The sequence below is a fragment of the Rhipicephalus sanguineus genome, chromosome 3 (assembly GCF_013339695.2).
Source record: "Rhipicephalus sanguineus isolate Rsan-2018 chromosome 3, BIME_Rsan_1.4, whole genome shotgun sequence".
NCBI lineage: Eukaryota > Metazoa > Arthropoda > Arachnida > Ixodida > Ixodidae > Rhipicephalus > Rhipicephalus sanguineus.
In genome coordinates this window covers 90,993,022-91,000,992 of record NC_051178.1, presented here as the reverse complement: position 1 = coordinate 91,000,992, position 7,971 = coordinate 90,993,022, and the positions used below count along the sequence as shown (strand labels likewise).

Sequence of the window (7,971 nt, the reverse complement as noted above, 5' to 3'; positions counted from 1 at the left end):
TCAGACCATAAGCTACCGTTTAAGCACCAGTGCAGTCGACGTGCTTGGTAAGGCCCCGATATGTACACATCTACTCCATTTTCACAAATAGATTCCGCAACACAGCGATTCCTCACAAAGATGTCGATTCACCTCGTAACACTTGGGCCAAATGCGCAAAATACAACATTGACAGCTACTCGCTAACTACTTCGCATACATAAAACCGATTCTCACAATATGTGGGATCTGGCGGCATTCTTTCTTCTCGGACCTTTCCCTGTCACTTCTTCTGGGGAGAGTTTTCCACGCGGGCGTCACGAATTCTCTGATCCTCTCCATAGACAGGTTCCTTGTAAAACACATTGCGGGAGATTTTTAGAGAAAGGACAGGACAAGGGAAAGGAAGGGATGTTAATCAGTCTGGAATAACTGGTGTGTTAGCCTACACTGCGGGAAAGGATGGAGGAATTTGAAAGTTGAAGGTTAGTACTTTCTATAAATGTGAAGGCCAAAGGCTAGTAGGACCTTCTGTTGATCTGCTGATGAAACCTTCTATTGAACATTCTGTCGAACTCTCTACACTCCCGAATGCCTGCGTCATATTGACGCAGGCGTCGAAACCGTTGCCGCAACCTTATGTACAGCAGTTTACTCGCGACGGCAGTTATGCGGCGAGCAGCATTTCTAACTGTTGTAGCCGCTTCCGAAAAGGTGCACTTTCTCGTTCTTCGCTGCCCTCCACTGGGGCTTCGTCACATGGTATTCGTGCTTTCTGATATTTTGAATATTTTTGATATATGACATTTGTGATATAGGTGTTGCGGGGGCAACGGATCGTCATAGGTCAACCTGATGTGAAAGAGATACAGCGCTGTTAGCGAAGCAGATTCTACGCACTCCATTGCAGGACATGTCGCGCAATACTCCGCCGGCACACATGACCTGGTCATGTGATGACTGCGTTTTATTTAGTTTTTACTCAGCTGAACGCCGCAAAGACGAAATGAACCCACAGCTCGCGCGTTCACCTGTATTATCTTTTTAATTTACTCACTTGAATGCAACAAGGCGATGTGGACGTGCAGCTCGAGCGCTCACTTCACATTTGCTCTACCTCATACGGCCTTGAAACGGAAAAATGGAAGGCCTTAAAACTGAAAACGTTGCAGAGCATTTTCCAAATATATCTTGGTAAATTGGTCATCCGTTAACTTCCCAAAGCGCGAAATCAGTTCCAAGCGACGCTTGTCCAAGGAACAACGGACATTACACAATTTTGTGCGAGAAGATGGCAAGCCCTGCTTATAGCAATGATCCGTCCTTGGCGATGTGCAACGATGTGGGTGAAGCAAGGCTTCCGTCATATACCTCTTTTAATGATATTGTTACGGGAAAAAAAGATTAAGGCTAGCTGATTTTCGGCGCTACAAAAGGTCAGGCAAGAATAGGGTGCTATTTATGAAGGTGACGTAGGAATGACATGAAGAATTCGATAAAATGAAACGTGCTTCGCAATTATGAATTGCTTTGAGAGTTAGAATAGGAGAATAATGTCGGAGTGCCACGCTCAATGAGTTGATGTGCACACCCGCAATAAATTGTCCTGCGTAAGTAACAGCAATCCTCCTTTCAGAGACAGCCTATTGCTGTACTAACCTATGCGGCATCGGTATCATGTGTTCCTTCAAATCTTAGAACACATTCCAACGTTTCATTTTAGAGTGATAACCTTGCTACCATGTCTACGTGACCACATCCGGTTGCCTTCTGATGATCGCATAATCTGCATGACATTTTGTCTGCCTCTACAAAGACGATTCCTGATATTGAGGGTTCTGAACACTACAAAACTCCCGATGCGATGTTTGTGCACACATGTCAACGGGCGTTGCGAAATTCACCATCTCGGATTTTGAAGCCAATCTAGAATATTTTTATGTGCGACTCTAACAAATCCATGCATTTTCTCAAGCGTTTTGTTTGTAAATTACACGTCGTTATACCTACTGAAACGGCTTTTGGATAACGCCTTAACACCCATATTTCTTATGCTGTTATGCTTTCTAATCTTTCATTAACAAATAAGCCTTGTATTACGGTTTACTCCTTCACTTCATAACATCACCGTAAAAATAATTCTATCAGGTATCTGTTTCAAAACGAGACAAAGCTTAAGGAATTGTGTTTAATGCAGAAATTGCAAGCCGCGACTTCTGAAATCAATGAAAGTTCTGGCAAGCTTTCCTTTTTGTTTGTATACTTTGCTAAATCCTCGTTAATTTCCATCACGGCTCATTATTATTCTTAAACTTACGCTGTTCGATATCACCTTATTAGTCGACTTCAATAAATGGAGAATTTTTCGCACACGTGGATTACACGGTGGCTTCGTCCGTTCAAGTTTTAAAGCTTACAACACCATACTCTGCTCGAGGAATCCGCCTTGTGATTGCATCTGCTCATACGTGTTAAAGCGTACACGTAAAGCAGTGCATAATGTTGTCACCTCACAAGATCGGGAGGTGACAACAATATGGGTCTATTAAAAGAATTCAGAAACCTTATGCTTTTCAGAGTTAGAAAATTCTGCTTACCCTTTACTGCCGGTTGTCGCGAATTCGCGACATACCGAAAAACGCCGATTAATTAACAGACGAAACGCGTTGATGCCTTCACCGGCGGCTGTCACGTATTTGCGGCGAACGTAGCTTTCAGCACGAGAGATCTAGCGCCATTGCATGTAAGGTATTTCAAGCTGGAACCCAGTGTTGTGTATCAGTTGCCGGAGAGCGCGAAGCACGTGCATCAGCTCTCACTTCTTCGTTGTTTTCTACGCGAGAACGTAAGTTCCATCTCCTATAAAATTTTTGCGATGTGCACGCCTACAAGAGGTTGCACACGACATGCCACGTTGTTTTGAAGTACGTTATTTCCTGCGCAATCCTCGCTTCTGTGGTATGTCGCGAATTCGCGACATCCGGCATTTGAGTCAGTCAGTGATGACTGCTGGTATGACAAGTTGATGATAGACTTCCGCTCATTTTATGGGGAAAAAAGGCTTCGGACGCGCTTGCCACCTGAAGATAAAAGTGACGACAGCTGTCTCAATGACAGCGAAGACGACGATGTCGATCCTCCTGCACAAGCACGCGTGTCTTCATCGAGCAGTGAGGATGAAGACGAAGATGTGGTAGACCAGCCAAGCTAGTGCCTCTCCAAAACATGCATTGCGGTGGAAAAAAAAGACTGTCAAGAACAGCGGGAAGTACCACACTAGAAAACAGCTCATCCTCAATGTGACACTGTCCGAACTCCTATTGAATATTTGAAGGAATTTTTATGACACGTTCACGGGACACATCGTTCAACAGAGAAAAATCCGAACAAAGGACTGGCTCTGTCTCGTGGTGAGCTAGATCTATTTCTCGGTGCCGTCACCTTCATGTCATTCTGTCGGCTCCCAAGAAGTCGGCTATACCGGGCGGCGGAGTCTAGGGCACACAGGGTGGCCGACACGATGTCACGTGATTGGTAGGAGGAAATAATGTCAAACTTGCATTTACCAAAAATGACGACGCCAAGTTACGTCCCCCTGAAGAGATCCGCTTCATTGATGCGGCGATGCCGTACTCGCGTTGCATTGAACATACTGAGCTACTATTGGCTTTAGTGCCGGTTGTCGCGAATTCGCGACATACCTAAAAGTATGCATTAACGTTGCATTTTGGATAATACAACTGCTGATTTAAGTTAAGGGTGCTATTTAAAGCTGAAAAATGAAAAACAAATTTTTTTCTTCGGCGCTTTCATAATTCAGGCGTTAAAGGGTTAATTACATTCAAGCATACGTCATTTTTACAGAAGTGGGAAATTAATAAGAAGAAGAGATTCGAGGACTAATCAACACCATATTTTACACAAACCTATTAGACAAGCTTCTTTGGCGATTAGATGGCACCAATCACGTCTAATACGTACTTGAGGAATTTTCCAACGGCAGGTTCTGCCTCAAGCACGGCACAACCACCAGCAGACGCACGAATGAGCACATGAATATTGGTCATTTACCAATAAGAAATACACAACTAGACAAAAAGGTGGCCAGCCCACATACAAGAAAGACAAAAACATACATACTGTTATCACTGTATTTTTATAATCTTTATTTATGGATGAAACATGCGACTCTTTAGAAGTCAGTTTTAACCGCTACCTTTTAAGTGTGGTTCAGGGATGCATTCCGTATCGCGCATGAGCTACTCCAATTGCCCGGAAGGCTTCACTTATTCACTGGGAGATGTCCTTAGCCCTTGTTCAGCTTCTTGTGGACAACGTGAGCGATGACACCCTGGGCAACGCCGCGAATGATGATTGGTAGTATGTACTCAGAGCCGTCTTCACTCAAAACTTCGCCGTTGTTAGAAGCAACCCTTAGGGCCTCAATCAAATCTTCCTGCACCTCCCCGGTCAAGACGACATTCTCGCCCTGAAGGAGAAGTCCCATAGTTTCCAGGGTCTTTCCAGTCCTTTGCAGTACATCTGCCTCAGCCTCTGCAGAAGGAATCGGGGAATTCAACAAAAAAAGGATAATTTGACTTTACTTCATGACTATTGAGAGCAAAGACATAGCGATAGCTGCAGTGACTATGTACAGGTTCATTCACACAAAGATCAGCATTGGCATTCAGTGATTTTAATGTGCGCCGAGCAAAACTTGTAATTGGGCAAGCTGTTTCAATTGCATCGATAATATGATGTCGGAAACGGAGCACAGAAAGCACATAAGACAAGCCTGTTTCATCGCAAAATCATCCTTCTTGAAATATGTGGTGAATACCAGCAGTCATAGGGTGCACGTAGAAGGAGGTGTTTGTAGTTCTTGTTTATTGTAGTAATGTTCTCGATATTAGATCGGCGGTTTTCTTCTGTACTTGTGCGCTTTCGGTCACAGTCCTAATTGAACCACGGTTATAACGAACATCAATTACCTGGCCCATTTTTTCACCCTACGAATTCGAACGATAAGGCTTCAGGCACCAATACTGACCCATAATTCAACTTGTGAGACGTCGTTTTTATATATTTGTCCTACTTGTTTTCCAAGTGCATAAGTTTCAGGAAACGCAAGCGGCGAATGGTATTGCTGTGTCAAATGCTTTATAGCAACAAAAGTTGAGTAAACTTTTTTTTTTACTTTTCAAAAAATATGTACTGAATTGTGCTCCAATAAGGACAATACATTCCAATAAGGACAATATTCGTGTTAAGTATCGTGACGCTGCGAACATAGTTCAGCTAGAACAAAGAATAATCAGATCGAGTGATCAAGAAATAATTCTTAGTACTCACCCTTGGAAAGAATAGGCTTGTGGGCGGCGACCTGCGGTGCACTAAATATGGAAAAATAAAAGGTACAAAATTATTGTTAAAAACATTCACTCACTGATGCCATTTCGACTGTTGCATCAGCAGTAGGGCAAATACTTACATTGTTGCACCATCTTCGTCGCGCATGAAAAAAAAATAAAAGAATAAATTAGAACCAAGAATTGTGAAATGCTGGAATATAATAATAAGGCAGAAAACAAAGTCAGAAGTGTTAACAAGAAAATCACGTGTGGGGGGCTGGCACACGCTAGCCAACCACAAAATAGAAAAAATGATTGAAGGTTATAGCAAATAAATGTTTCACCATTATGTGACGCGAAATGGTCATGGTTTGGTACCTTGAAGGAGGATAACATTACACGTTGTGTAGTGAAATTACGTCAAATGCGTAAAGGGTCTGCAAAAACATATTTATGCAACGTCCTATGTAAACGAATCCAATGTGCTCAGAGCGTGCTTCTTGTAACTCGTTAGATACTAGCGGGTTCGAATTGCATTTGTGTCTGGTTTATCATGAACTGGTTCAAATACTAGCATGGAATGAGAGTTTGACTATTCGTTCACCGCCTTTTCCTATTCATTCATGCCGCATTGTGTATGTATATTTCACACAGCACTTTTCAATCACAGTTTACAGCATAGCTCACTAATTGCGTGTGTAAAAGGTTTTAACACTTACAGGCTACTGCGAAGAGGGAAAGGAGGGTCACCCACAGAAAAGCCTTCATGGTTGAAGAATCTGCACAATAATGTGAAACAACATGTCGAATCTCCGCTTCCGTGGAACGGTAAAATAGGTTTTGTAATAAACCTTCTCATTAGGCTGCAGTCAAAATAGTAAAAACAATTCTCGTTTATCTGGCTAGCCCGTGAACGCAAACGAAAAAAAATCTCGGATTACGCAACTAGTAGGCATACTAGACAAATGCGTTAACTAAATGATTTATACTGACAAATCGAATGTTATCACAAAGCAAATGTCTGCAGATTTACGTAGTAGATTTTGAGACGTTTGCGAAATTGGCACAAGAAAATAATCAGCATATGTAAAAAAGTTCCCGGTTCAAGAAGGTTCATTTAGTTTTGTTGATATACTTATATGCGCATGTCATAGCCACAAGCGAATGATCAAATCTTCTTATTCATAGATGTTTAAACAGGTTTACCATATCTTTATCTTAAAGGCACTTGTTAGTACCGAAGTTTCAGTATCATATGCTAGTGTGAATTAGAGAGGCCTTGAGAATAATCAGCAGAGCTTTCTGGGCGAAACATGTACTATGCCATCTAAGGTACTACAATTTGTTGGCATGCAGCTATTTGTAGACTTCTGAAGAAAATGGGCCACAAGTCCGTGCATTTCACAAGCCAGTAACATGCACACATATCAAAGGCAAAGCTAATACACACCTTTTTTTGCTCGGTTGTGGTGAGTGAGGACTTTCCTGTTTGACAAATGTTCGGCATGTCTTATATACTCTGGATAGAGAGATCATACGGCAAATAACACAATACCATCTCCGGGGTTTTCCTATCTCGAATGCTTTGGTCAGTGAAATATGCGAGGGGGGTTGACTGCATTCTAGAAAGACGGTATCGATAATGCGAGGCATTGCAGAAGAGTATTCAGGAGAAGAACAATAGAGGGGTAAGCATATCATACAAGCGTTCTCTTATCAATGAGCTCATGCAGAGGTCAGCTGCTTAATACCACTAGACTATGGAGTCAGCGTAACTCAATAGGTCGAAGCAATTGCGTTGGGAATTTCATATGTGCTTTGATTTATAAACATGCTTTGAAATGCTTTCAGAAGTGAAGCGGCATGCATTGAAATACTTGAAATTTTTGTAGTGATTTGTATGATCTGATGTTTAGCATCGCAAAGTCGTATTTTCTGGGATGCCTTCAGGTAATAGAATGAGAGTAGCATGAACCGAATTCAACAATTCAAATTGGTCGCTGGAGGAGTTTATAGTTACGCTTTTAAAACGGTGACTGTTATCTTTTATCATTTTGAGAATTTAGGGACAATGAAAACCGTGGTTCAGAATAAAATGCGTCCCTATCTGGTTTCGTTCAAATGTTACAGCCTTTTTCATAACTGCCCTCAAACTGAAAATAACATATTTGAAAAACATTATTCTTGTTTTTCTCGAAACTCGATTGTCACGTGTTCTTCATTGCGCAAAAACTCGTAACTTTTGAGCAAACTAGCATTTTCCAATGGAACTTCCTATGCTCCTTTTTGAGACATTGAGCTGTGCAATGAACTTCGATAATTGAAATCCATGAAGTTCTTGCGTTATGGGATTTTCATTCAAACACAACCGTCTGAAAAGCCATAACTTTTCATTTTTCGGATGGTAACATACCTAATATTATCGATAGCGAAAATTTCCTAGTTCTTTGCACAGTCTCTGTATACAACTACAATGCCGCCAACCCATTTTGTTGTTGTGTTCTAAGATCGGTACTTATGACTGCTAGAGTGATGGGCTTATTATGGGTAATATTGGTGATTAGGTCTTGATTATATTTAGCTTTTCTACGTAACACAATTAAAGGGTCTTTTAAACTGACCTTAATGTGGACAGAAAGCA

General features: G+C 41.7%; 1 long non-coding RNA gene across 1 annotated transcript; it reads right to left on the bottom strand.

Annotated features, from left to right (window-relative positions):
* Positions 1–4,291: 4,291 nt before the first annotated feature.
* Positions 4,292–5,372, bottom strand: LOC119385020 (uncharacterized). Its single transcript, XR_007415599.1, has 2 exons — positions 5,332–5,372; positions 4,292–4,533 (listed from the first exon to the last, which is right to left on the bottom strand). It is a non-coding gene; the product is annotated as an uncharacterized LOC119385020 (long non-coding RNA).
* Positions 5,373–7,971: the final 2,599 nt, after the last annotated feature.